This window comes from Poecilia reticulata, chromosome 2 (assembly GCF_904066995.2).
Source record: "Poecilia reticulata chromosome 2, P_reticulata-male-v2, whole genome shotgun sequence".
Classification (NCBI taxonomy): Eukaryota; Metazoa; Chordata; class Actinopteri; order Cyprinodontiformes; family Poeciliidae; genus Poecilia; species Poecilia reticulata.
This window is the reverse complement of record NC_088831.1, coordinates 25617753-25638538: the sequence shown is the minus strand read 5'-3', so window position 1 is coordinate 25638538 and position 20786 is coordinate 25617753. Positions and strand designations below refer to the sequence as shown.

The window sequence follows — 20786 nt, the reverse complement described above, 5'->3', positions numbered from 1 at the left end:
GACTTAGAGTCTGATGTTTACATACACTCATCATTGACAGGAATTTGGGGTTATAGCGATGCATTTATAATTCAGTGATGAATGATTAAATAAACAACTCAAGATCATAATTATCTGAGCTTAATGTGTGCATATACAACCCCACTAATATTTTTAAATACATAGCTTACCAAGCCTTTTGTAGCCAACAGGAAGTTCCTGCATAATTTGGCTTAGATATTTGAGCACTGTTATTCATGGAAAGAGTTTTAAAATTGTTAGCTTTTTTCCATTCATAGGCCTAAATTTTTAATAGTTGATAAACTTCCAACAAGGTTTAAGCCAATGCTCTCCAAAACCTTAACGTTAGCCTACTTCATCTGACCTAAACCCATTTTGAGCTGTATTTGGAATCACAGCAGTCATTCAAGCAAGTTAATAGGAAATTAACCACCCATGGCGAAACTTGCAATGAACAGGAAGCTGCTACAATACTAGTATTACTGCCCACAGTCTCATCATGCATCATATATATCATGCAATGATCAGAGGATTCTGACGAAGACTTTGAAACCTAAGAACAAACATTGTTCAGCCTGAGCAACACTTAAGAGAAACACCTCAGAGAAACGCTGAACTGTGTCTCCTTGACGGTAGTACTGCTACGTTTCATAACGCAGATGCAATAATGAAAGTGGTTGACTGTTTCCAAATGCATCGCCTTTTCCTCAAAGCAACAGCTAGACGTTGGAAACTTAGGACACAATAAAAAAGGCTGGCATAAAACCTCTGAAATGGCCTTTCCAAAACCCCTCTGTTTTAACCCCTTTGAATATATGGAATATGGTTCTCTGCCAGAAAACCAAACAAATTAAATATAGCCAAAAACAGAAGTCAAATATTAAACCAGAACAAGCACCAGGTCCTTGCTGAAGGCTACAAAAATAGGTTTTCTCAGCAATTTGCAGCAATGGACATTTGACTGCAAATTAGTGGGAGTGCATACATGTAAGCCTGAAAGGTAGACTTTGCAGATTAGAGAAAATTAACAATACATTCGAACTCATTTAGTTCTTTTCAAAGATCACTAAAGTTGTACTTTCACTGAAGAACAGCTTGATTAACTGTAGATGAGAGTATGTACAGTTCTTTTCCAATCGTTCGCTTTACATCGTGAGTGTTTTGTTGTGGTGAGACATTCTTAGGGATTTTTGAAAAACTAATCTTTAGAATAACAAGTCTTTTTTTTGTCGTTTTTGACGAATTAATTTCCATGAAAATGAGAACATTATTTTATAAAATAAACATCTTACATAAGCAGCTGCAGAAATGGCAAAAAAAAAAAAAAAGACCATTGTTATTCGCTAAAGAAATTCAAGTCTTGGCAATGGCTAATTATGAACAATAGAACTCAATTATACTCTTCCTCCACAAGTGTTGGCATGAAACATGACCACCACTGAAGGTAATTGTGCAGAACTTAAGGTAAATGACTCGCAGAATTAGTAAGCCTGGGGATAAGGTGAAAACCTCTACAATAATCTTTCTGCAAATTACTTGATTCTCCAGCGTTGTCCAAATTCACACGGAGTTCTTTGCACAGACAATGTGACAATGTGCATTCCCACATTAGTCTTTAAAACAGGCTTAGCTTCCAATCACACTTTGCTGAATTAGGCTTGATATCGTCTCTTTGTCTTGCTCTTCTTACTTAATCCTGAAGATTACTTAATCACAGATCAATAGAGGTGATAAAAACCGGGGCCTAAACTTGCAGAATCCCAGCTGCCTTTGTGAATCACAAGCTCTAGGCTTTATCTCAACAGGTCCTCTGTGTGCCCTGCCAAGTTGAATCTGAATGTCAAGTTGAATCTGAATGCGTCTTTGTGGCTTCTTGACCTTCAAATGAAGGTAAAAGAAATGGTAGAAGAATAAAACATGGGCATTAATATAATGGTATAAAAATAAGATTTGGACTCCATTCTTTAAACCTTTAAAGTGAACTATAAATAGCAGATTACTCTATGTTAATCTCACCTAAACAGAGTTTAGTATTGTTACCTGATTAATGTTTCCTAAATTGAACACGTAAACATCAATGTGGAAATAAGGTCACATAGATGTGGCCTTATTTCCACATTTTACAATCATTACTTGTTCACAGACAGCTGGGAGAGACAAATGCATGGATATGCATTTTACGTTCTATTACATTCATTTGAAAAATGCTTTTATCCAAAGTGACTTAGACACTAAAAATAATTTTATGCTGGACTGATGTGGAACAAACAGGGAACAACTGTAAACTGTGACAAAGTGCCCAGGACAGAAACTATAAATAAATCAAGACTTACAGATACGGAAAGTGCAAATAATTAAAACAAGATATTTGCTCATTGTGAAGTCGGCCCTCTTTGCATCTACATGGTTACAAAGATACACAATTACATACCAGGCATCAGAATGTGAAAAGTGATCTGACTTCTAGTACCAGGCATGCAGTGATATATCCAGCTAATGGAAGGAGACAACTGGATTTACTAGAAAGACACGAGCTGAAAATTTTGCAATATTTTGGGAATCTCTCTCTCACGGTTTTCTCAAACTGAGGTTTTTTAAATTACAAACTGCCAAGTCCAGGTTTCACAACTTTATATCCCTTTGTTTCACCACCTGAATTTCACTTATGAAGACAGCAGAGCTTAATTATATTCTCGTATTCTACTCTCTTCAGTTTTTAAGAATGTTAACTACAGAGGATAAACCTGCAAAAAATAAAAATAAAAAATCCAGAATAATAAAATCAATTCACCCAAATCTAAGTTCACAATTTGCTTCTTCTTCAGTTTTGGATGTTTGTTTATTCATTTCATTTGCAGTTTAAAATTGACATGTCAAATGTTAATATGAACAACATTTTTGAATGAAAAGGAGAAGACAAATATGACAAATCTCATAATCTACTCCTCTCAATAGTCCATAATAAGCAACACAAATCCAGTTCCATCCCAATTTTCATATTCCCACTAAATTAATGAACACAGCAAAAATCTTGGATTAGGGACCTCTCTCTCGTCTTGCTACTTTATAATTTTCTGGGTAAAGAAAATCATCTTCTTTCACAGTTTACCACGGTTCATTTATATGCAAATGGGAATAGTAGCCTACAGATAATTTCACTCCAAAGACCATAAGCGACCTTTGCTCTTTATCCACAAAATACAGGTAGATTAGCAACATTAAAATACTTAGAATATATTTTATATTATATATATATATATATATATCTTGGTCTTTTATTCCAAGTGAATGACAATTATGGTGATTAAAATATATATGGAAATTTAAATGATATTCCTAAAACCATATCTAATACCACTCGATTATTGAGAGATAGAGGATTTCTTTAAAAACCAAATCCGTTAAGATAGGGTCAAATAAGCATGGTCAAGATACAAACTACATGAAGGTACCGCAAACAGTAATAGTTTCCAAACTGCAACATTTTTGTAAAGCTTAAAACTATTTAAAATTACATCTTAATCCCCACTAACCTACATAACTGTTGCCAGTTAGATCACAGTATACATTTTTGCTTATATATTTCATGCAAATACCATGATACAATGAAACCTTGTCATTTTAACTCAAGGTAATCACACAAGAACTTCATAAAGGCCAATACCTAAAAACATGGATAGAAAAATCAAATAGACAAACCAATCACATTTGTGTACACACTGCTCATATCCTCCCCCTCGCTCTCTGCTGAGCTACAGCTTCTTTTTAAAAAGTAAATATAGTCCATAATTCATAATCACTGTAATAAGAAGTGAAACGGGTCAAATAATTCTATTAACTTGCAAATGCTTGTTAAAAACATTTTATTTGATCTTGTTCCCCCCTTTATCGTGTTTACAACACACTCAAAATGCGCACATATGGATAAACAGAAGGGTAATTAAATAATTAACTATCCCGTATACATCTTGAAGCTCAGCTAGCATCATCTACCAACTGCAGGTCAGCAAAAGTGCCAAGCAACAATTGGCATCAGTTTTCTGGTTTCATCCATTGGTGTAACATTATCCTCCTGTGTTTACAGTCCAAGACTGAAGCTAGCGTCTCTTGACTTCCTCTAAACTGTCTTTCACAGATAGTTTAGCTGAAAACTTGACAGCAATAAAGTTAAAATTGTGTTTGGTTTCTCACTGCTTCTCTTCCCTCTTTTGACTGAATCTGTGTTGTTCTTCACTCTATTATCTCCTCTATCCCGCTTATTATTCTGAGATACGTTTCAAGTTCCAAACAGAGAAAATGTCACTTATTAATTAGTTGAAAATAAAGAATAAAAACCTAAAATTTTCTCATAGAACATTTACGTACTTTGCTGAAAAAACAAAGACTTTGTCTATGTTAAGACAAGAAAAAAAAACCCCATCTAAATATCATGTATGTGCTCATCGCCACATTAGTCAAATCTCCATCCAATGCTCTGATACACGACATAAATCAAATCTTCAATTTCTCTTCAAGCCTGCTCTGTTATTTTCTTCCCTGGTAATATTTGTTGCACTCGCAATCTAAATTGTGCTGTAATGCAAAACAATGCTGCATTAAACCACCGAGCCTGCACCTGAGGACCATAGGAAAGATATCAGAGAAGTACGGGGAATTGCTGTAAATCTAATTTCTGTTGGTGGATGTTGACATTTGCATACATATTGGCAGAATAATTTTCAAATGCAACGTGGAGTTTTAAGGGATAAACCAAAAAGAAATAATACCTAAACTGAAGCAAATCCTCAGCTATGAGCTTGAGCCCAGGGAATCTGAGCAGGTGCACCGAAAAGCATCGGCAGGGAGATGCGTTTGTTGCTAAAACAATGACAGAAGTGCAGCCTAGAATTGCACACTGGTCAATTTATTAGGTACACCTTTCTATTAAAAATAATGGACCCTTTCTGTCTTCAGACAGATAGTCGGTAACATAGTTTTAAGAAGAGTTGAAGAAGTTTAATTTCTTCCTTGTGGTGAGTCTGTAGGGCTAGCTTCCTGTTTTAAGCTTACAGGAATGTGGGATTTTGCTGCTGGAGTCCATCTGACTGGTTGATTGATTGTGTGTTCAGTGAGGGTATTTTGCATACTCTGCTTGTAATGAGTGCATACAAGAGTGATTGTTGAATGTCTATCAGACCACACCAGTTCGTCCCATTTTATTTGAGCTCAGGTGACAATAAGGCAATTTTGTAGCTGAATATTTTCTCCTTTCTGGACCATTCTTAGCAAAAACATCACAGAAGATTCAAGCTTTGTGAGTGCCATACAGCACCAATAACTATGCTACATTCAAAGTCGCTTAAATCACATTTCTTCCCCGTTCTGATGCTCTGTTTGACTTCCAAAAACGTCACTTTGATTTAACAAGCAGTTGAAGAACAGGTGTACCAAATAAAGTGGACTCTGAGAGTGTGAAGAGAATTGGAAGCAAAAGTGGTTTTGTGAAAGATCAAAAAAAAAAAAAAAGAAATCCTCCAAGTTTGCATGAAGGTGACAAGCATGCCTCTAATGTTCCATGCAGAAACCAGGGTGAGTTTGCTGCCCTTGACCAAGTTCAGTGCAGCTCATTCAGATCCCTTTTAATAACTCTCCAATTGACTTCAAATTAACCAGAACCCGTTATAGTACAGAAATTCTCCCTGTTGTGCGCTGAAAGGGTGTCACTGTGATATTAGCTTTTTGACTTCCCCCTCTCTCTCACTCTCTCTCTCTGTCTCTCCCTCGTTCTCTCCCTGGCTCATCTTTTCTTTCTTTTTCTTGGTGATAAAAGGTTTCTTTTTTTAAAAAGGAGAACAGAAAGCTTGTCAGGATTTGGCCAGCCGGAGAAAGTCATTTGAGGCCCAAATTGATGTGCTCAGGACTCTCAATAGTATCTCTCCGACAGTGGGGGCAGGAAGGCGGGAGATGCGACGGTCCGGATATTGTTCCTCGTAAATGGTTCTTTATTTCATCGGGCGAAGTCGGAAAATGAGCAGTGCCGCTCATGGTCTCTGCTGTGCAGAGAAGGACGGCCATGCGTAAAATGGAACGCTAAGAAACGGGATCCCCTAATATTTTAACAACTGAAAGGCCTACTGCTCTCCTACATCATGTGGAGTTTTACTGGCAATGAGAACGTATGCAAATAAGGTCTCAATAAGTTATAGAGTGAAGGCTGTGCATGAACACAATCTATCATGTTGACAGGGTGTGGGCAGACTACATGGACATGAATCCATGCACGGGCTTGACTGGCTGAGACTGCAGGGGCCCCCTGGACCACAAGCAGGGAGGAGGGATCCAGGAAGAAAGCCATTTCATACTAAAGCGTCTTCAAATACAAAGTGTGTGTGGTTGCTTGCACTATTCTGCGGGGAAATCTTTGTGTTTGTTTATGCAGGTGTCAGTGTGGAGTTTTGTATTAAAATGCCAGTAATTTGTTCTCTCCGAGTGGAATGTGTGCGTGTGCGTGTGCGTGTGTGTGTGTGTGTGTGTGTGTGCGCCAGCGCCTCTCCATTGTGCAGCTGTGATCCATGAGATTCAGGCTGAGCTGTCACTCCGCTAATCTCCCCCAGTAGAAATACAGCTTGGAAAATGTCATCTGAACATCCTGAATTGTGTTTACACTCGCTGCAGGTTCCGTCGCTTCTAATTTGACAAGTCATTATCACCCTTGCTTCTCTGCCTCTCCCCTCTTGTGGCCAGAGAAGCACAAAAATAAAGGGGGAAGAGACAGAGCAAGACAAGGGCATTAACTTCACTTTGTACAAACACACAAATGTGCACATCATTGTGTGTTATTTCGACATCCCGAGTTACAACTGCAAAGATTATTGTTATTTTTTCGTAAAATTTTACAAATGCCATGCCATGTAAACTTCATGTCTTTCAAAAACTTGTTCCCTGAAGCCTTGTTATGGTCTTAGAGTTAACACCCGAAGTAAAAGCCGCCGCAAAGAAGTTTTTTTGGCTGTCTGACGGAAAGCTGCAGCTGGTGGCTACCTTGTGGGTTTTGGAAAATGCACACAACATTTTCAAACCCTCTGGCCCGAAGCAAAGTCAGAAGCAACTTTTGCAAAACAGGAATAATGAATATAAGAAATTGCCTCGCATATAGACCCCTTATGATGCACAACAACCTTGGATCTAGCGTTCCCTTGCCCGGACGTGGGTCACCGGGGCCCCACTCTGGAGCCAGGCCTGGAGGTAGGGCACGATGGCGAACGCCTGGTGGCCGGGCTTTTACCCATGGAGCCCGGCCAGGCTCAGCCCGAAGAGGAGACGTGGGTCCCCCTTCCAATGGGCTCACCACCTGTCGGAGGGGCCAAAGGGGTCAGGTGCAGTGTGTAATGGGCAGCAGCCGAGGGAGGGGACCCTGGCGGTCTGATCCTCGGCTGCAGAAGCTGGCTCTTGGGACGTGGAATGTCACCTCTCTGCTGGGGAAGGAACCGGAGGTAGTGTGCAAGGTTGAGAGGTTCCGGCTAGAAATAGTCGGCCTCATCTCGACGCATGGCTCTTGTTCTGGAACCAGTCTCCTTGAGAGGAGCTGGACGTACTTCCACTCTGGAGTTGCCCACGGTGAGAGGCGCCGGGAAGAGTGGGCATACTTGTTGCCCCCCATCTCGGCGCCTGTACGTTGGGGTTTACCCTGGTGAACAAGAGGGTAGCCTCCCTACGCCTATGAGTGGGGGGACGGGTTCTGACTGTTGTCTGTGCTTACGGGCCGAACAACAGTTCAGATTACCCACCCTTTTTGGAGTCCTTAGAGGGGGTACTGGAGAGAGCCCCTCCTGGGGACTCCCTTGTTCTACTGGGGGACTTCAACGCTCACATGGGCAATGACAGTGAGACCTGGAGGGGCGTGGTTGGGAGGAACGGCCCCCCCGATCTGAACTCCAGTGGTGTTCTGTTGTTGGACTTCTGTGCTCGTCATGGATTGTCCATCACGAACACCATGTTCAAGCATAAGGGTGTCCATATGTGCACTTGGCACCAGGACACCCTAGGCCACAGTTCGATGATCGATTTTGTCATCATTTCATCGGATCTGCGGCCGTATGTCTTGGACACTGGGGTGAAGAGAGGTGTGGAGCTGTCCACTTCCCACTACCTGGTGGCAAGTTGGCTCAGGTGGTCGGGGAGGAAGCTGGTCAGACCTGGCAGGCCCAAACGTGTAGTGAGGGTCTGCTGGGAACGTATGGCGGAGTCCCTTGTGAGACGGAGCTTTAACTCCCATCTCCGGCAGAACGTTCCGGAGGTTGGGGACATCGAGTCTGAGTGGACCATGTTCCGTGCCTCCATTGCCGAGGCAGCTTATCGGAGCTGTGGCTGCAAGGTTGTTGGTGCCTGTCGCGGCGGAAACCCTCAAACCCGTTGGGGGACACCTTAGGTGAGGGATGCTTTCAAGCTGAAGAAGGAGTCCTATCGGACCTTTTTGGCCTGTGGGACTCCTGAAGCAGCTGATGGGTACCGGCGGGTGAAGCGACATGCGGCTCCGGTGGTCGCTGAGGCAAAAACTCGGGCGAGGGAGGAGTTTGGAGAGGCCATGGAGAAAGACTTCCATACGGCTTTGAGGCGATTCTGGTCCACCATCCGGCGTCTCAGGAGGGGGAAGCAGTGCAGCACCAACACTGTTTATAGTGGGGATGGTGTGCTGCTGACTTCAACTTGGGATGTTGTGGGCCGGTGGGTGGAATACTTTGAAGACCTCAATCCCACCAACATGCCTTCTGTTGAGGAAGCTGAGCCTGGGGACTCTGGGTTGGGCTCTCCAGTCTCTGGGGACGAGGTCGCCGAGGTGGTCAAAAAGCTCCTCGGTGGCAGGGCCCCGGGGGTGGATGAGATCCGCCCGGAGTTCCTTAAGGCTCTGGATGTTGTAGGGTTGTGTTGGCTCACGCGAGTCTGCAATATCGCATGGACATCGGGGGCAGTTCCCCTGGATTGGTAAACTGGGGTGGTGGTCCCCCTATTTAAAAAGGGGGACCGGAAGGTGTGCTCCAATTACAGGGGGTCACACTCCTAAGCCTCCCTGGTAAGGTCTATTCAGGGGTCCTGGAGAGGAGGGTCCGTCGGATAGTCGAACCTCAGATTCAGGAAGAGCAGTGTGGTTTTCGTCCTGGTCGTGGAACACTGGACCAGCTCTACACCCTCAGCAGGGTCCTGGAGGGTGCATGGGAGTTCGCCCAACCAGTCTACATGTGTTTTGTGGACTTGGAGAAGGCATTCGACCGTGTCCCTCGGGGGGCCCTGTGGGGGGTTCTCCGGGAGTATGGGGTACTGGGCCCTTTGATACGGGCTCTCAGGTCCCTGTATGACCGGTGTCAGAGTCTGGTCCGCATTGCCGGCAGTAAGTCGGGCTCCGCCAAGGCTGCCCTTTGTCACAGATTCTGTTCATTACTTTCATGGACAGAATTTCTAGGCGCAGCCGAGGTGTTGAGGGGATCCGTTTTGGTGGCCTTAGGATCGCATCTCTGCTTTTTGCAGATGATGTGGTCCTGTTGGCTTCATCAGATCGTGATCTGCAGCTCTCACTGGAGCGGTTCGCGGCCGAGTATGAAGCGGCCGGGATGAGGCTCAGTGCCTCCAAATCTGAGGCCATGGTCTTGAGCCGGAAAAGGGTAGAGTGCCTTCTCCGGGTCGGGGGGGTCGTCCTGCCTCAAGTGGAGGAGTTTAAGTATCTGGGGATCTTGTTCACGAATGAGGGAAGAAGGGAGCAGGAGATCGACAGGCGGATTGGGGCAGCGTCTGCCATGAAGCGGGCGCTGTACCGGTCCGTCGTGGTGAAAAGAGAGCTGAGTCAAAAAGCGAAGCTCTCGATTTACCAGTCGATCTACGTTCCCACCCTCATCTATGGTCATGAGCTTTGGGTCATGACCGAAAGAACGAGATCACGGATACAAGCGGCCGAAATTGGTTTCCTCCGCAGGGTGGCTGGGCTCTCCCTTAGAGATAGGGTGAGAAGCTCGGTCATCCGGGAGGGACTCAGAGTAGAGCCGCTGCTCCTCCACGTCGAGAGGACCCAGATGAGGTGGCTCGGGCATCTGGTTAGGATGCCTCCTGGACGCCTCCCTGGTGAGGTGTTCCGGGCACATCCCACCGGGAGGAGGCCTCGGGAAAAACCCAGGACACGCTGGAGGGACTATGTCTCTCGGCTGGCCTGGGAACGCCTAGGATTCCCCCGGAATGGATGGATGGATGGATGGATGGATATTAGTTTAGGAATAATTACACAACCTCCTGTTTTCAACTGGACAAAGAAACATTGATTATGAATGCACAAACAGCACATCCTCACATAATAAGATCATTCAGATCTTTTTTTTTAACACGAGGTTCTTTGAAGTCGTCATCATAGTCTCCCTTTTTGATAAGAAAGTGTCATACTGTTCTTAGCTTGGCAGAAAATTACACAAATTCTTGGAAATGTAATGTGAGGTTAACAGTTAAAGTCAGACCAGGGCCGCTCTTTAAACTGACTAGCAACTTCAACCTACTCATACTTTATGTACCTTGTATACTCAAGTTTTTCTCATCATTGTTACTGAACCAAGTCTGTCTGCTGCATCAATGCACCTAATAAACTGATTACTAGTGATACATGTCTGGGATCATTTGTGAACAACTACAAGACTGGGAAACGCAAAGGAACACGCCATCTTTGGTGCTATTGCACATTTGACAGCCTGTTGTAAAATCCATGTTTAGTCCTTCATTGGTGGGCTTAAAGTAGACTGATGAATCACTGCTGTTCAGAGGATTCATGCAGCTGAGCAACACAGACACAGTTCAACTAAAAAACAACAATGATCTCTGATGAAAGTGTAAACATTTAATATCCACTAATATGGTGCTGTATCCAATAAGACAGATCGTTTTCAGTTTGATTTGTTTTATATTACAGAAATCTGTTTAATTAGCATTTAGCTTTTCATCACTCTCGAGAGTTATTCAGTTTTTTATAAACTTATGACAAAATGACATCTGTCTACTAAAAATAAAAGAACCATGACTGAAAAAAAACTTCACAGAGTCTCACAACCATATAAACTATTTGTCTTTACAGCCTTTGGTGAAGCAATTTTTGTTGTTTGCCGACTTCATTTCATAGTCGAACAGGTTCTCTAAAATCATCTAGAATTAAACATTGTTCATAACCTGTTATGCTTCCTTTGACTCAAAAACACGGGAGACAACCTTGCACACAGACGCACACACGCACACACACACACACACACACACACGCGCACACACACATACACACACACACACTATTGCCTCAGGGACATTAAGCCATTAACCCAATATCTACCTTGTTGGAATGTGGAAGAAAAGCATTATGCAAGGAAAAAACCCACAGCATTCACAGGCACACAGAAACACCCCTGCTGAGATTTGAACATGCTGCCTACTAGCTGTTAGGGAACAGGGCTCTCAAAAATATATTCAAATTTTATTGTGCTGCGCTGTTCTTGTGTGGGATACTAGATGGATTACAGAAAATGTGTGAAAGTGAACCTAAATAAGGAAAAATTACATAGCCATTGTTGGATGTATTTGCAAATCACAGTGATCCATCCATCTTAACGATGTCTCCCATGTCTCTTGCACTCCCAATGCACTATATGCTTAATCCATGCACTATTCGCATGGGAAATAAAAACTGACACAATGCCATTACGGTCTCACAATGTGGCAGGAAGATCTATTCATCATCTTTCATGACCGTCTGCGGAAAGCAAGTGACTTATTACGTGAAACGTGTAACTGAGACAACCTTCTGCTGAGGAATTGCCCATTTTCATTGACCTGCATCTCCTTAAATGTTTCCCCTTGTTTCATCTCATCTTCTTCCTTTACTCTGTAGCATCAGTCCAGTCAATACAGCCTGGTAAATATTAAGGTTTCTTGAACCAATCAGTCATTTACTTCAGTTCTTTCTGTCATGGTTTTCAATTGTCCAGAGTTTAAAGTATTTTCCAATGGCGTTCCTTCTCTTAATTCCTTCCATCCGTCCATATTTATTGCTTGACTGAATATGTTTTATAGTTTTCTCTCAAAATATGGATATAGATGCACTACTCTTTCTGTACATTTATTCTGGGAAAAAATATGGAATTTTGAAATAAAAACTACGTATGAAGCATGCTTATTTTCAATCCAAGGTTATAATTAGTAATTGTAATATTTGCAAATATCTATGCACATAATTTTACAGGAGTGGGATAGACCAACACCACAACATGTCATGACAAATTATTTCATCCAAGCCCCATCCATCCACATGCCGCCTAAAACCCCACCATCAAAAATCCTGTACAATCGTGTAGCAAGACTGAGAACTGAAATGAAAATGGACAAAGCACAGGCTGCTATCTGCAGTTTGTGTTGTAACACTCGTGTTAAAGGAAGGGATAATGAGCATGTGCTGAAGATAAAAGAACTTTTCAATTAAGGGGAGTATGCTGCCGCTTCATTAATAATGCAGAAATTATTACCCCATTTATTATTGCGTCCCAGTTTAGAGCCACTTTATATGTGCATGAGTTTTTGCTTGGCAGCTACTGCATGCACGGTTTTCTACCGAACATTAGCAAAAAGGATCAGTCAGTTGTATTATGTTCTCAAAATTATACATGTTAATGGCCAAAGGAAGGAAGACAAGCAATACAGCAACTGAAAACCACGGACAGCTTATCGTGTGGTGGAGTATACAAGCGTAGCAAGCAAGAGAAAGCAAGCGGAGATTTGAAAGGGACAAAAAAAGACAGAAACAGAACAAGATTGTGCAGCGCTGTTGAATGCTTTCCCTCTAAAATATTTATGCAGCTGGAGATTTTTGCTCCTGATTCTGTGCCCAATTAAAGCATTTCTCTAAATGAGCGTGCTTGTGCAGGAGATAGCGGAGGGAAGCTGTAGCAGGAGTGGAGAGCAAGCAGCGATTTTGTGAAACGGGAATAAGCTCACAAACGCAGCACATTTGCCCTTGATGTGACACTTCCTAACAACGGAAAATAATACCCTCATTTGCAGCTCACATTGACTGCACCGACATTATGAATTAATGCGCACATTTAATAAAACAACGGACTCTAAACATTAACCTGCTGGCCACAAATGAAAGCAATCCTCTTTAAGTCTGAGGCTTCAGAGTAATTCAGTGCAAAGCCAATAAGGTGCAATAAGGAGGGTACATTTGCGTGGGTATTTTCCAAGACAAATGACACAGATGCTACCGTGTGCTGCTCTCCAGCGGCAAGCGCGTCGGACTCATGAAGCAACCTCATAAACATCCATAAAAACAAACGGGAGACGAGAGGTTTTAATAGAGATGAAATCAGCAGGAGGAATTAGCAGAAATTATACCGACTAACAAAACATAGATTCCTCCTCCCGCCTTTCGCTCTGCGCCTCCTGCTCTCCCTCCGGCCCTGAGGGTAGGGAGGGCAGTGCCTGTGCGGCAGCTTTAAATAGGAATTAGCAGCATTTCATTGTGATAGTGATTGAGTATGGGTCCCAGGGGTGGGTCTGCTTATTGTTAGCACGACTTGTAAATCTACAGTAATCCTCCTAGTGCCGTCCAGACACACACACGTTGCACAAATATCATAGGCCCACACATACATGAATAAATTCATGCAACATTAAAACAGACGAATCATAAAAATCCACATCGCACCATCTAGTGAAACACACGATTCAGGAGAGAGCATGAGACTTTTGCATTTGCAGTGCAGCTCACGGTGGTTCAAGCGTACTCTAGATAGACTGCACAGACTCTTGATCTTTCCATCGACGACGGTCCATCCTGGTTATTCCTTAACATTTGGCCTCCACCCACTCATCTTCCCACATGAGCACACGCATGGGAAGACACTGCAAGAGTGCAAAATATAATTCTCTTGCAGGCTCTCTCCTCCCACAGTTAGGGTTCACCTGTTGCACTCTGCACTTTGATATTTACGAGCAGCAGTGTGTGAACTTCACGCGAAAGGTCAACAAAAAAGCCTGATCAGCTGAGGAATGTTAAGCACTTCAAAGAGGAGAGAGGAAACTGCTACACGGACCCTTTTTTTTTCCTAAACGGAGCATGACAAAACTTCAGAAGCATAAAAAAAACCACATCGATTAATCCCCAGCTGCCACGGCATACGGTTGTGGACACATAATTAGTATGCTGAGCTTATGTATTGAATTTCCCAAGTGTCCAACTTAAACATATTCTAAAGCTTGTGATAAAAAGGGTCAAGATGAAAGATGGCCATATTGAATTTTGACATTTTAAGTTCCTGCTTTGAAAATGTCCCCTGAGAGTATTATATTAGCTTACAAACACAAAACAGATGGATAACAGTAGAGGCGTGTTATCTTGGAAGGACAAAATAGTGCTTAAAACAATTTCTTCATTGCAATTAGTAATGCAGATCGTCCAAGCTATAAAACTACTAAATATTTAACATCAGTGTAGAGAAGTTAGGTAAAGAGATATTCCTGGATTGCTCGACAATCCTAACCAAAATCCGATCACTTAAGGGTGACCTTTTACATCACCTTAGAAAACACTGGATGTTTGGACAGGACAATAACAAATCGCACATCAATCTATTTTGCAACGGCTATGGAAAGCTTACTTCAAGTTTTTGAAAGAAAACTCTAACCCTATTGAAAATGTGCGGACTGTTCTTACAAATAGAGTCTGCGCCAGGAAATTTATAAATGTAAATAAGCTCTAATTCTGTCAAGACGAGTGTTCAAATATTCAGCCAGGATTATGCCAACACCTCTTTTGTTGGCCCCAAAACCATTTGGTTTCTCTGTAACTTGCTAGGGGACAATTGACCAAAATATTTCTGGGTGTATGTTCATATATTCAAGCCTGTATGTATGTGAACTTGTGTGGAACAAGATCAAAACTTTAGGGGAAAAAAAAGCTATTGTGTGCAATTCTTCTTCTGCAAATTATCTTTGTGTTGCATAATATTTACATATTTCAAAAGGAAAGCCTGACTCCGTTCTCCCAAATTATAACATCCATGACCATGCTAAGTGAATACAAACATCTTAATCTATCCAGTAATTCTGTTTGAATAACAATGGTTTATGTAAAGCAGACAGAACATACTCAGGTTGGAGAAACTGTTTTTTTTTTTTTTTTTACTTAATGATCTTCCCTTACAGCATAAAAATATCTTACAGGGCAGTAATTTAATGCCTTCCAGTGTTGTGCATTGGTATACTTTAACTCTGCTCAACTTTAAAATAAACATCCAAAAGTACACCTGTGGTGTATGAAAACAAATGATAATTTGTTCATTTTAAATATATAAAAGTGTAGCATAATTTGCAGTCATGCACTGGCCTCATTTTTATGTGCGTGGACTCATCTGTGCCCACAAACACAAGCTCACGCTGAGAAATTGTATCTCCTGCTCTCTCAGGCAAGAGCTTTATATACTATTTTCATATTTAAGGCCACAGTGGATAAAGGCCCCTCTGGTGCACTGTAGGTGTTGTGGAAATAAATATTTTATAGGAAAATCTAATTGCATTTTGTGGCCCTGAGCACCCTACAAGACAATTGACACAGCTGGTTTAATGGGCTCTTGCTGTATGTTTGGGAAGCAAAAGGCACGCACTGACACACACATAAACACTAAAACACATGACGAATATCGCCTTGTGGTCCACTTTATGAAATCACTTTTTGAAAAGGGTTAGATATTTATTTTACTCTCCTTGATAATTTATCATAGGAAAAATGTTCCAATTATACATCTATATGTGTTTGCATGTATTTGCATTAGTTTATGATTCGAGACTCTGTGAATGAAAAGGCGTTTTCACGAGGGACTGGGTATCATCTTTCTTTTCTGACCTGAAAGGAATCATATTTTAGGCATAAAAGTGCACATTCATCAATATTCTAGTAAATCATACTTAAACTTAATTTTACAAATGTTTCTCCAGACTGGAAACACTAGTAGGACTTTAAAGCAATTCATTTTTATAGATTCAGGATAGATTTTTTTTATTATTGATCATTGAGAAAGGTATACATAAATTCATATTTTTAAACAACATGTAATAGAGCAATTCAAAGTTGACTCTGCTGTTTTCTTACCTTTTGAGAGATGCTCATCTAATTTCTAATTGAAAACAAATTAACGTTTGCATCTAAATACTCCAGGAAATTGAGTAATTATGAGCTAGACTGTGGGAATATTTAATCTTAGGAGGAAGCGGCATCATTTTTCTCCAAGCCTGTGAAGGAGAAAAATGTGCAGCTACAAAAACTGTTTTTTTCTTTTGTGAAAAGTTAAATATAACAAATAGTACAGTTAAATATATAAATACATATCCAGGTAAGGGTCCAAAAATATCCTTACCTGTTAGAAAACAATAAAACAGCATTTTAAGAAGATTTTAACAGCAAGGAAACAATATTTTTATAATATTGTTAAGTAAAGTAAGACTTACTTTTTCTTTAAATTATTTAATTATATTTTAACATAATTTGATAATAGGAATGCAAAAATAGCTTCCTTTAATGCCAACTGCATTATTTCACTATTGGCAGTAATATAAAGACATAATTAATTTATAATGGTCTAATTCATATGTTGATTGTTAAATGCAGAAATAGATTGATTAACTTTCACCCAGATATTATTTGTTTAGCAATAGAAGTTATCGTAGAATACTTTGTTACTTTAAATACATAAAAAAATAAAGTTTAGTCACTTTAGCCTAAGCTTTGGGGGTTGAAAGTGTAACAAAGTTTATTTGGTCAAATCTTTACCTGGACTTTGTGTTAAATAAATCTAAACCGATTCAGGCATGGGTTTGCAAAATGGCCCACATTACGTTGTTTTTATACTCAGTATATTTTAGCGTTAGGGAACATGTTATATTTAGTTTCAAGAAGTCAAACCAGCAGACATGGAAAGCTAGACATAATGAAATCCCTCCTCGGTTTAAAGCCGCAGAGCACAGCCGCTGTCCTTCGCTGATGGCCTCATTAAAAACCAACAGTGCCAAAGTTGTATAATCCGAAAGTAAGACCAAATCAATATCCTCCACAGGATCTAACAACTACCACTCAAATGAAGGTTTAACCTGCTCAAAGAAAATCCTGGGAATGCTCTAATAGCTACCAAACATTTAGCCAACTCCTCACTTTAATAAGGGACAGAACAGTAATCAGGCTGTTCTGTCAGCTGCGTTTTTTGTCTTTCAATATGAGCTGACATATACGCCAGGCAAGCATCTCTTTAGTTCACGGTGAGAGGACACTAACAGCTAGTCACCTTGTCAAATGTTATATTTTAAAGGTTGAGCTGTTAAATGGCTCAGAAACTAAACACAGCAGTAAATAGCGGAAGCAAAAGGGCTGCCTGTGTCCCAGCCGACAGCAGCAGGGATGCTGAGGTCCACAGAAATCCTTTAAGGATTACCCAGGATGGCAATGTACATTGGCGATGCGCAGTCACAGGGTGGGCTCAGCGCAGCACACCGCTTCCAATATGGTTTTCTGCCTGTGCATAGCCAGCATTTACATATGAATAAATAAGAAGGAAAAATAAATAAATAAATAAAAGGGAGAGCGTGGAAAAATAATCCTGTTAAAGATCAAAAAGCAAGCGCCTTTTCCATTCCTCAAACCATTCTTTCACAGTGCCATTTTTCTCCAATTTAACGTATATTCCTCAGTTCATCTTTACTCTAACCATCGGCATCATCCTCACTTTTATCATCCATCTTCCAGGCAACCACACATTCACTTTCAGTGCTAATTTCTGCTTCCCACCGTCCCCTCTCTCGCCATCTTTTCTCACTTTTACCCCTTTCTCCGTCTCATTTTTGATTTCATGGCCAGTCGTATCTTTAATCTCACTTCTCTTCCTTCAACTCTGTCCGGCGCTCACTCGCTGGGCTCTCTCCCTTCATCTCCATCCCACTTCCCCACCGTGAACAACAAAATGGAGATTAATGAAGGGAAAACGATACGTCTGTCACACAGTCTGATGCAGTCACCACGGCCTGTAAAGTACTGTGATCATTTTAAAAACACACCAGAGAAAGCTACAGCTGGCGCCGTGCAAACACAAATCATGCCACTGACACATGCTTCCTTTTCAGCACTGATATGAAGTATTTTCAGTCACTTTTCTTTCCCTTCCCTCTCATTTATATGCCATCATTGTAGAGCTATTCAGAAGACACCCCGATGTCTCATTTCCTGCCTAAGTTTAAATCCTTGAAACCGATGGCCGCTCGCACGCCGGTGAAATAGCTCCGATAAGCACAGCAGGAAATTGACTTATATTTTAGATCTCCCCCATCAAATTCTTCCACCAACCATCACGCCCTTGGTTAGAGGTCAGGCTTCTCCCACTAATCTCACATGTAAATTTGTGCATGTTACAGCGTGAATGTGAAGATGATGTATGAACCATATCCATAATTCATGGTCCATTACCAGTGACAAGTTAGAGATGTCTGAGGGAAACTTTGCGCTGATACTGGCTTTCTTGGTGCAGTGTGTCCTGGGCCAGAGGATGAAATATGGCCTAAAAGTAAGATGATAATTGAATGTACAGAGGCCGCTTTTATGTGTGTGTGGATGTGTTCATTGAAACTAGAATGAAGAAGCTTCATGGTTGTTTACATTTAACAGTTTTTTCTCCTCTATATCACAATATTGCGATATTTAAATGATGATATTGGCTTGCAAAAATATTCATAACTCCTTTAACTTTTTTTTTCTGTTTTGACAGGTCACAGCAACATATTTTATTAGGATTTTATGTGACAGACCAATGCAAAGTTTTATGTAATTCGGAAGTGGAAGAAAATTCATACAAAGGTTTGAACATTATTTTTAGAAATAAGTGTGGCATGCTTTGACATTCAACCACACTGAATCTATCAAGTTATGTTGGTGAACACTAGTGAACAAACAGCATCATAAATACCAAGAAATCAATAGACCAGTCAAGGATAAAATTGGGAATCATGGTTAGGTTAGAAAACAATTTCCAAAGCTTTAAACATTTCACAGAGGTCTGTTTTGTTTGTCATCTTGAAAGTGTATGTGGCACAAACAAACCTACCAAGACTTGTCAGTCTACATAAACTGACAGGCGGGGCAAGGGGGGCATTACTCTAAGCAGTCAGCAGACCCTTGTAGTCAGGCAGCGGTCATCAGTAGTGCATTCCACTGTTTTATGGTAATCAGAATAAGAAAGTTATTATTTAAACAGAGGCATAAGTTCCGTTTAAAGATGGTGAAACGCTCTGGTCAAGCGAGACCAAAATGAAACTTTTTGGTCTGCATGCAAAATGCTGTGTCGTATAAAATTAATATCGCACGTCACCCTCAACAGAGGAACCTTCATTCTGTGAGGAGGGTTGTATTCAGTGAGTATGTGGTAGTTAGTTGGAGTTGATTGAATGATTAATGGAGCTAAATGCAAGGCAATCTTGAAAGAAGACATACTGAAAGAGAACGTAAGTGACTCGACACGCCGGCAGGACAGCAACCCTAAGCATACAGCCAGACCTTCAAAACACATTCATGTTGTAGAACAGACCAAAGTCCAAAACTAAATCCAATTAATCTGAGGCAAGAATCGAAATATGCTTACAGACAATCTTGGTTCAATGAGTTAATTTGCTAAGAATGCATGAAAATGGTTAGTGTAGAGCTGGTTGAGACATATCTAAAAAGATCTGGAGCCGTTATTGCAGTCAAAGGTCGTTCAACATAGTGGGTTGAATATAAATAAAGGCCAGTTTTTGTGTTTTTAATATGCAAAAATAATCGTATATGCTTTTACATTCACTTCCAAACTATGCAACACTTTGCAATGGTCTGTTATCTAAAATACTAATAAAAATAGTAATACTAATAAAAAACAAATCCATCCATCCATCCATCCATCCATCCATCCATCCATCCATCCATCCATCCATCCATCCATCCATCCATCCATCCATCCAAAGTTATAGGAATCTATTAAGGTACATGGTGTTTAATAGAAAATTTATTTGAAAAGCTACTTGAACACACACATGCACAAGTGCACGCTCGGTGGGGTGGTGCTTTCGAATCATAGACACTTCCCCTTGAGTTTTTCTGCAGCGGTGCGCACAGCAGCCAGGGGAGCACAGCAGGAGGAAGGTGCTCATGTGCCTCCTTTTTACCGGTGAGAAAGAGGCAGAAAACTGACAGCCAGGCACACACAGACAGGATTCCTGTAAAGTTGACAGGAAGACTCCTGTGAGGCCATTGCAGATATGCTTGGAGGAGTTAGATTAAATGACAACATGTGCTCAGTTGAAACGGATTCTGTTTGTGATGAAAAGTAAAAAAAAAAAACAAAAGCTGATTAAAAATAAGTGGCACAATTAGAGACAGTCACTAACTGATCTTAGCCAAAAGGCATCAACAAATAGGACACACCAGGCACCAGTATGGAAACAAAAAAAATTGATGAATTTGTCTAACATTTCAGCTGTAATCTGAAATTAACTGATTACTACTGGTCTTGACCTTCTTCACTTGCCCCATAAATAAAAAAAAATAAAAAAAACACTTCATCTGGCACCTTCCATTACACACTCGAATGCAGGTATGCACACACTCATAAATCCATAAATCCTCCTCATTGCTGTTGTTGGCTTATCAGTAATTTTTGCATAACAAGATCTTTGAAATCGGAATCTAACACAGATATAGAGAGAAAGATCAACGACACCATTACACCGCC

At 41.0% G+C, this 20786-nt stretch overlaps 1 protein-coding gene across 4 annotated transcripts in view; it reads right to left on the bottom strand.

Annotated features, from left to right (window-relative positions):
• il1rapl1a (interleukin 1 receptor accessory protein-like 1a) overlaps positions 1–20786 on the bottom strand; it is a 206813-nt gene that overhangs the window by 122516 nt on the left and 63511 nt on the right. The window lies entirely within an intron of this gene.